Below are 10283 nucleotides of genomic sequence, written 5' to 3' on the forward strand. Positions count from 1 at the left end.
AGGGCAAAAGACTCTCTATGCAGATTATTACACCTTGATCCATCTCAGGCTGACTGTGTTGATCTGCAGGAAATCATAAAACTCCCTTGGATTCCCCAGTCTCCAAATTGGACCCGGCTTCTTTTGAAGTTTGGCACCTCTTGGATCCCAGGCCAGCTGCATGGGAAGAGTTTGTTTCTTCGGTCCTTTGGCATTTTCTTGCAGAGGGTGTTTGCCGACATGATTATTAAACCTCTGCTCCCAAAAATGCAGCCTCCCCGTCCTCTCCTTCCATCCAGCCTTGCGCAGGCTGGCTCTGTGCCCAGTCACTGGAGGAGAGATAATCGCACCCAGAGCGTGGGAGTTGCCAATTGCTTTTCTCCTGATTCAAGCCCCTTGGTGCTGCCGAGTGTTAATGAGTTAAAGGCTGCCAATGACTCTTTGGGAAATGCTTTGCTTCACTTGAAATCTTCACTGCACAAGCCACAAGCTTTTGCTTTCTCTCAGCCAGTTAATTCAACAATTGACTGTTCAACAAGTGCAGCTTCTAATAGCGAATGGCGAGTCCAGCCTTCTGGCGCTGGCACCGAACCTCAAGCACCAGATCAGGCACATTCTTCGTTGATATCAGTCACCCTCCGTCTGCATACCCCCCCTAACTGGAGCAGCTGAGCCTATGGATAGCTCTCCTTCTGAAGCCTTTAAGCCTGTGCTGATGAATGAATCGGCCAGTGAGGTGGACTATCTCAATGGAGTGGGTTTGCTGTGCCATTCAACTAACTCGGAGGAGGTCTTGCATCATGTTGTGGCTATCCAACAATTGCCTAGGGACTCAGCCCAGGTCTTGTCATCTTCCCCAAGTTCATCAAAGCCTAATATGAACTCCTTATCTAAAGCCCTGGATGGGGTACCATCAGGGGCAACGTCTGCTGTTTCCTGTGATGAGGAATTGGAATCAGCTCTTGAGTCCTGTAAAGCTTTGCCAGAGATTCCTGGCTCCCACCTACCCTCCAGGTTCCTTGGGGACATAGAAGTGAATGGCCAAAATTCAGGTTCAGCTAACTCAATTACTACTGACCTCCCAATGCATTTACCTACCGATGACCATTCACTCATCCCAAGGGCGCTCCCAGCCCCCAAAGGCCCCTTGTCAACGGAACAAGGCCCTAGGGCAGATCCTCCTGCACTGGTGGCTAAAGATCTGATAATGGAATTACAGCTGGAGGGGGATGACATTGTGGAGGGCGCCATCAGCGCCTTTAAGGAACTCACAACACCAGAACAATTAAATATTATCAGATCCCTGGACAGGGTTAAAGCAGAACTTCTCAATTATAACACGGAAACTTTGACCTATGAAATCTATCCTCTGACCCTTCCAGTGCCAGCATCTGCTCTTCAATCTGCTTCAGAAGTAGCCACTGAGGCAATTCCCATCCCTTATTCCGGGGATTTTACACCATCTCCTGTGACCAACTTAGCCCTGAGTAGCTGCATGTCTCATCATCCTTCTGGTGCTGAGTGTCCATCAGGAAGCAAAGATTGACTAATTAATGCTTCTCCAGCCCCTGCTACTTCTTCCCAACTAAGAATTCTTTCCTGGAACATTGCAGGGTGGAAGAATAAGAAAAATGACAGCAGTTTCTTAAGCTATCTCAGAACGTTTGATATTATTCTGTTGCAGGAGACATGGGTTGTGGACCATCTGTACATCCCTGGCTACAAGGCTTTTGCAGTACCTGCAACTAAACCCACCTCTAATGGTCGTCCTTCGGTGGGTTTAGCCAGCCTTGTACTGAAGCGGTTTAAGTCATGCCCTTTAGACATCCTTCCAGGTTGTTGTAAGATACAAGCACTGAGGGTATCTTTTGCAGACATTGACTTAATCTGCGTCAACACCTATATTCCTCCTTTGCTTAGCAGCTTACAAAGGACCCAGCTTTGGAATGATCTATTGACTTGTATGAATGAGCTTAAAAGGGCCCACCCCCATGCTGAAATTCTTTTGCTGGGTGATTTAAATTTGAGGGTGGGGAACTCAGCGGAAATCTTCCGCAGAGCCTGGGATGTGGATGATGACAGCTCCCTCCCCCCCATTTGTGCACTAAGCAGGTGGTCCAAAGATGCACACTATAATGCCAATGGTATGGCCCTTGCTAAGTTTTCCATTACCACTAACATGATTTGGCTTAATGGTCTGAAAGAATTCCCCAATGCTGATGAATTTACTTTTGTATCCTCTCGTGGCGCCAGCGTTGTGGATTACATTTTGGTATCCACTAAAATGAAGCACCTTGTGAAGGATTTTACCATTGGGGATGTAACCTATAGTGACCATTTACCTTTAATCTTGGTCCTTGACCTCCATTCTGGGAGTGTTCCATCACAAGCTGAGGTAGAGCCAAATCTAGAGTGTAGGTATAAAATTGTGGCTAACAGTGCTCTTTCTTCAAACTTCCATCGTTTATGTACGGAACCAGCAAGCAGAGATTTTTTATCGGCCATTCGACAGGACTCTAATCCCTTTGTTCAAATCAAATCCTTTGAAGGTTTTATTGGATACATTTTTAAGGCCCTGAGTACCAGGCCCATGTCAGTTAAGACATGCAGTGCTTTTGACAAAAAGGATTGGTTTGACAGTGAATGTAGGGATCTTAAGATGTGTATCAGGGCTTCTTATTTAGATTTTAGAAAGTACAATGACCCCAGTTGTTTAGTTAAACTCTCCATTCTCAAAAAACAACTCAGAGTTTTATTGACAGAGAAAAAGAAAAAGTTTGTTTTAACTCAATGGAACAAGCTGCATCAAGCCATTCAACACAAAAATAATAAACAATTTTGGGCAGTTGTAGCGGGTTCATGTAGATCAGAAACATACGACCCTGCTATTATCCTTTCATCCACATGGGTTCAACACTTTACAGATCTTTTTTATGATAAGATCAAATCCCCGGACACCTACCCAGACTTTACCTCTGTGGATCTGCCTATCTGGCCTCCTGTGACCCCTGATGAAATTAAAGAGCTAATTATGCAATTGAAGCCAGGGAAGGCCGCAGGGCCAGATGAAATACCACCCGAGCTTTTAAAAGGTGACCCAGAATGGTGGGCCCAGTTACTTGCCCACTTTTTTACAATGATCGACAGCTCTGGCCTATTACCCAATGCCTGGCTTACAGCAACAGTCGTGCCTATTCATAAAAAGGGTGACCCTACCATACCAGGAAACTTTCGGCCTGTTAGTTTGCTTTCTGTACTAGGTAAGATCTATGCTAAATATCTTTGCAATAAACTCACTCTCTGGGTTACTTCGCAAGGCATCTTAGGCCCCGAGCAATCTGGCTTCTGTCGGGGCAAATCAACTTTGGATAATTGCCTGATCCTGTCTCATTTGGCCTATAAGCAGGTCAGGATATGTAAGCTCGTCTTTATGTAGCCTTCCTTGATTTGAAAGGTGCCTTTGATTCTGTGGATAGGGAGCTTCTTTGGGCCAAGTTGGAAGACATGGGGATTGATAAAAGATTACTGCTGCTGATTAGGTCCCTCCATCTAAATACCTCGTGCAGGGTTAGATGCTCCTGGAGGGGGAATCTAACTCACTCCATCATCACTAACAAAGGGGTCAAACAGGGCTGTGTCTTGGCCCCCATGCTTTTCAATCTATTTCTAAATGATCTTGCCCCTTCCCTGAAGGAAGTAGATGGCCATTGTCCAAAGCTTGGCGCAAGCCAAGTGCCACTACTTCTGTACGCGGATGATGCAGTACTGATATCTCGTACTAGGATTGGCCTGAAACGTCTGCTCAGTCATGCCACAGAGTATTTTTTGACCAACAAATTGCAGATCAATTATGCTAAATCTAAGATAATGATATTTGCTAACAGATGGAAAGCTTTTAAGTGGTCTTGTAATGGCAACAAAATGGAACAGGTTAAGCATTTCAAGTACCTGGGTATCAACTTCCATTACAGACTCACTTGGGCTTTTCATCGCAAGGCAGTGCAGAACGCATCCAAACTAGCTTCCTCAGCCATTTCCCGTTTCTTTTTCACCTGCAGCAATGGTTATGTTCCGGCCGCTCTGGAGGCGTTTAAGGGAAAGGTTCTTTCCCAGGTTCTTTATGGCTCTCCTGTCTGGTATAAGGTTATTAACCAACCACTAGAACGCATCCAAGCCTCCTTTTTACGGAAGATTTTGGGCTTACCCAGGTGCGTTCCCTACTCGGTCCTGTGTCTCGAGGTGGGGTTAATTCGACTAAGGACTACTGTATGGTTAAGACTTTTGAAATTTTGGTTTAGGATTTTATTTAACCCCACCTCTTCTGATCTAATGCAACAATTATTATCGGATCCAGTCCTGCCTATAGAGATCACTGATCTTCTAACTAAAATTAAGTCAATAGGGCTGGACACTGCAGAGTTAGGTATGATTGGTTGTGATGCAGCTTACAGAATTGTCAAAGGAAGAATTCTGGATATTGAACAACAAGAGCTGTTTAGTGCCGCCAGAACCACATGTTCTCCACTCCATCTTCATATTCCAGTCAGTTTTGGGAAACCGGCCTCCTTCTTTTACCACCTGGTGTGCCCACAGGCCTGGAGAGCTTTCACACTGGCAAGGTGTAACGCTCTTCCATCAGCCTTGTTAACGGGCAGGTTCAGCGGTATCCCCTACTTAGAGAGGAAATGCAAGTGTGGTAGGGATTGCGTTGAGACTTTAATGCATACCTTTTTTTACTGCCCGCTACATGTTGTGTCACGCAAGAAATTTCTAGGTCCATTGCTAGCTAGGATGCAGGGCTGGGAGAATTCAACCATGCTTCAGTCTCTCCTTTCCACTCATCCTTTCCTGAGACTCTGGATAATGTTGCTTCTTTTTTATCTGGGGTAATAGCCAGGCAGAGTCCTGGGACTCTGGGCAGTGACTGATGTTCATGCTTATGTTGTGTTGTGTTGTCTTTGTATATTCCTGTTCTGTTCTGTTCTTTCTCTGTATTTTATGCCAATAAAGTCTTACTGAACTGAACTGAAACCATGGAAGAACAAAGTGACAAAGCAATTGGTGGAAGTCACGTATAGAAAAATCAGAGGACCAAGAAGATACTCTAAAACAGCCATTTTCAACCACTGTGCCGTGGCACACTGGTGGGCCATGAATGGTCTACAGGTGTGCCACAGGAGTTTGGGAAAGAGTCATTTATTCTTAGGGCCATTGGGAGATGTGAGTCCCCTGCTGGCAGCACAGTGTGCCTTGTCAAAAGCCTTGACAATTTTAGTGCCTTGTCAGTGTGCCATGAGACCAAAAAGATTGACTGCTCTAAAAGGAAATGAAATAACTTTTAGAAGCATCTATTCCAAGATTTTCTTTTCCTGTGCGGCAAAGGGCACTTCTGCTCTTCAACATACCCTTCATGTTATAATTTTCTCTGCAGGTAAAGCCAGGAAGCACCTGTCCTGATGCTGCAGCTTCTAGTACTGATTGTTCAAGGGATGAAATAAATGGAAAAAAGAACGACAACATAACTCCTTACAGAAGCAGCTCAGGTGATGCTGGTGGGGGTTCTTCAGGGAAGGCTATTGAATCGGAAACAATGAAGGCCTGAAAAGCAATGCCACCAATGTGGAGAGCTGCTGGCTGATGATACTTGTGAAGTGGAGGGTGTGGTTCACGGACTCTGCATTGCCCAACAGGAGCCTGGCATACCCAGGGAAGAAAGAGCACCATCAGCAATGCCCCGAATGCCACCATCCTAAGTATTGCTCAGGTGCAAAGCTTCACTCTGACCATCAATTCCCCAGTGTTAATCTACAGCATTATTATTATTAGTGTCTTGGTTTTGACAAAGGCCTGACTTGACTAGCAGTTGAGACGTCTCATTGGCTCTACCCTGGAGCATGCAATGTCAATATCTGAGAGCAGCTTGATGGATCCTTGCCTCTTCCTTGTCCCTTGGCCTATCTCAAAATTGTAGTGCTGAGTAGATGCATGATACCATTTTTGCTAGTTGTTGTTCTAGTGGCCACAGAAACTCACCAGAGGTTTGGACAAGGAGCAGAATTAATTACAGTCCTTTTGATAATGAAATCAGAATGGCAGCACCAATTTGAAATTGCTTATTCCCTGTAGAATTTCTGAAGAAAACTTGTTTTGGCTCATGGACACGTTTTTTCTCCTCTACTCAAGGGATACTTGTTACATAGCAACAAATCTATGCCTAATAAAGGTTTATTCATTCATTCATTCATTCATTCATTCATAGCAACAACAGACATGAGCAAAAAGTCAAGAGTTTGCTGGAGTTTGTTCTGCATCTTTTTAGATTGTGAGCCCGTTTGAGACAGGGAGCCATTTAATTGTTTTATTTTGTCTGTAAACTGCTTTGTGAACTCTTTTGGTAGAAAAATAGTACATCAATATTACTACTACTACTACTTGTTTATTGATATACCATTTTTCTACTTTTTTTACTACAAGTAGTAGCAGTAGCAGTAGTATTTATATACCACTTTTCAACAAAAAAAATGTTGAAAAATGTTGAGGTGGAAGTGGTGGTGGTAGTAAGTAATATTAGTAATGTAAGAAAAATGTAGATGTAAGAAAATCTCACAGTCTGATTACCTGGAAAGGCACAACAAAGTTAGCATGCCTGGTGCACTGGAATCTTTGTAAGATATACAAGATACCAATGCCCTGGAAATGGAGGGAGCATGAACCAGATACAGTGAGAAACCAGATAAAGATCATCATAATCATGAACATCACCATTCTTTGGAACAGTGTCTAGAAGTCTGATGAAAACATTCTTAGCCTTGAGCAAATTACACTGGCTCAGGTCTAGAAAATATGATTGCTTAGAACAACAAGCATTCTATAATGATTCTTTATAGGATAACGAATCCTATAATCTCTGTGACTCCCAGGATCTTGGTAGGATCCTGAATTGCAGACTATAACCAGCCCAGCATAGACTATGATGCAAGAGTCAGGCAAGGCTTCTTCCCATCTGGCCTGATATAGATGGGAGGAAGAAATCCTTGCCCTGCATCCATGACAGTACAAACAGCCAGGCAGAGTGCAATTCTCCTGGTCTTTCTTCCATGAAATCTTAGTCCTGGTGTCAAACAACACACTCGCTCCATGGCAAGTTGCTAATGCACTTGACATTTGGATTTGTTTAACTGTATGGCCACCATGCGAAGTTTCCCACCTCCAGAACCTGCCTTAACTTCCCTGTGACTTAGGCCTGTGATAAAATCATCGCGTGGCTTTTGTATCACTAATTCAATGCAAGGTGGTTGTCTTAGGCAATCCTGGCACAGGCCCGGTTCACCTGAAATGAGGATTAATTTTCCTTTTTTAATCGAACTGAGAAATCATGCATTATTTCAGCACGTTGTTTGATTGACTACAACAGGGGTGTCCCAACTTTTTGGCAGGAGGGCCATATTATCTCTCTGACACTGTTTTGGGGGCTGGGGAAAAAAGAATTTACATTTCAAATTTGAATAAATTTACATAAATGAATATATTAGAGATGGAACTTGTATGAATGAATGAAGGTCTTGCAATAGCTCAAGGTGTATAAAAGACCTTGCACAAAGCAAGGCCAGCCTTTCCTTTGCTGTTGCTGCTGCATCACAGTTGTAAAACAGCAAGCAGCGGAGGGAGCCCTCATCCCACAGCTCACGCAAGAGGTCGAACAGTTGGCCGTCACGCTGAGAGCAGTTGCATCAGACCAGCGTGGGCTCCAGCAAGTCTCCGGAGGGCCAGAGACTCAATGGAGACTGGGGGCTGGATTGGGATTCCTTGAGGGCTGCAAGTGGCCCCAGGACCGGGGTTTGGGCACCCCTGGGCTACAAGGTGGGAAAGGATTGCATTAGGAAAGCATGTCATCGTGATTTCAGCCACCAGATGGCGCTGTTCAATACAGTACAATTTTTCCCAGATACAATAAATTCAAATGAGTATGTTAGGGCACAATCCTAACCAGGTCTACTCATAAGTAAGTCCTATTTTGTTCAATAGGGCTTGCTTTCAGGAAAGTGTGGTTAGGATTGCAGCCTTAGTTTCCCATATTTCCTTGCTTCCTTGATCAATGGTTTCACTGTTATCATTAGGTATTGTGTTTTATGATTATTGATGTTTTTTTTATTATGAATTTTGTTTATTATATTGTGTTTTATTATTATTGATGTATTTTATTATGAATTTTTGTTAGCAGAGCTGAGCTTTGGAAAGGTACGATACACATCTTTTAAAATAAATTAATAAATAATGTTTGGCCACTGCATTGGTTGACTTAAGTCATAACCCTCCCACCTGAGGCCAGCCCATCCATGAGGCCAACTGAAGCAGCCACCTGGGGAAGAAGTTTGCTAGGGAATGCCCATTTTCATGCACCCACTTCCCCCCAATGGCATGGATTGGAAAAGGAGGAGGGGGACAAAACAGAAGTGTGGAGGCGACCAGAGCAGTGGGCTACAGTGTGAGAGGAGTAGTGGCTGGCACACCACAAGGTGAGGTGGACAGCATTTGGCCTGCTGCCTCAGACACCAGGAGGTCTCAGACCAGCTTCTCTTCCACTCCCCAGAACACTTTCAGAGCGGGTTCTTGTCACTTGGCCTGGCTGTTTCCCTGAAAGATGAACTTTATTTTATAAGATAAAAGGTTTGTGCACCTTCTGCAATTCCCCATAATTTCTACACAACTGTGAAAGGTTTAAGCCTCCAGCGGTCCTTTTGTTCTTGCAGAGGAGGCAGTGCCCCCTATCAGTCATGGGCCCACCCTCTTTACCACCAATCTAATTAAAAACCTCAAATTCAATATTTATTACTGAATTATGGCATATAGTATTTATTATTGAATTGTCCTATATTTCTACCTCCTGTCCTCCAAGAGACTCAGGGCCCAATCCTATCCAATTTTCCAGTGCCAGTGCAACCATGCCAATGAGGCAAGCGCTGTATCCTGTGGTGGGGAGGCAGTCATGGAGGGCTCCTCTAGGTAAGGGAACATTTGTTCCCTTAGCTAGGAGCTGCATTGTGGCTGCACTGGAGCTGGAAAGTTGGATAGGATTGGGCCCTCAGGGTTTTTCATTTGTCCTCACAACCACCCTGCGAAGTAGGTGGGACTGAGAGATAATGACTGACCCAAGGTCACCAGGGAAGCTTTGTGGTTGAGCAAGGATTTGAACCTGGATCTTCCAGGTCTCTCTCCAGCTCAGTCCAAACCACTACACATCCTGGCTCTCACATATTTATTATATGATTATTCTAATTAAGATTCATGTTGTCTTTCACCTTGTCAGTTGACAGATTACCCCGAGCACAAGACTGTACCCAAAAGAAGTAAGACCTAACAAACTAAGCCACCCTCCAGAGCAAAGTGGCAGGGTAATAGGGATGAAAGGCAGCCCCCATTCATAGGGTTACCAGATACAAAGGGGGCAGAGTGCCTATACCTTTAACCATTGTATAGAGGAGGGGATTTTGGCAGGTGCAGTTCAACAGGAAAGGGTTTAAAAAGCTGCTCCTCTTCTATACAATGGTTAAAGGCATAGGCACTTTGTCCCAGTGTGTATCTGGTAACCCTACCCATTCACTTCAGGGCAGGGTGACCAGACATCCTCTTTTTCCAGGACGTGTCCTCTTTCTCCTCTTGTGTCCTGGAAAAGTACTTCAGGGTCGTCCTTTTCCCTGTGAGCAGGCAACACATAGCCTTCTTGAAATGAATAAATTAAACTGTTACCCTGCACATGCCCGATCTCGTCTGATCTTGGAAACTAAGCAGGGTCAGGCCTGGTTAGTACGTGCATGAGAGACTGCCTGAGAATAACAGGTGCTGTAGGCTTATAGTCTTTTGAGACTGAGGGTTGCCAACTGTATGCCAACCGTGCAATATAATTTTAAATGTAATCATACAGTGTTTAAATTAACCGCATGAAATCCATATATGAATGTTTTTAGCTTTCATTTTGCCATGTCCTACATTCTTCTGGGCGGTCCTACATTTTGGGGTGCCTGGTCCTTTTTTGAGGTTAGGGCATCCGGAAACCCTGCTTCAGGGGGGCCTCTCGGTGCTAGCCACGCCTACTCAGAAGCAAGACCCATTCAGTGGGACTGACTCCCAGTTAGACAGGATCGCAGCCCTCATCAGGCTTCACATTCTTTGGAGAGAACTCGTGGGACGTTTCAAGCCATTTCTGCCCAACGTTGCATCTACGCAGCAGGGATCAAAGGTGTACACTGTGGGCTGGGCAGAAGTGGCCTTAATGCACACAGTGCTGGGGGTCTGGCTTCTCTCGC

This window comes from Tiliqua scincoides, chromosome 5 (genome assembly GCF_035046505.1).
Source record: "Tiliqua scincoides isolate rTilSci1 chromosome 5, rTilSci1.hap2, whole genome shotgun sequence".
NCBI classification, from domain to species: Eukaryota; Metazoa; Chordata; class Lepidosauria; order Squamata; family Scincidae; genus Tiliqua; species Tiliqua scincoides.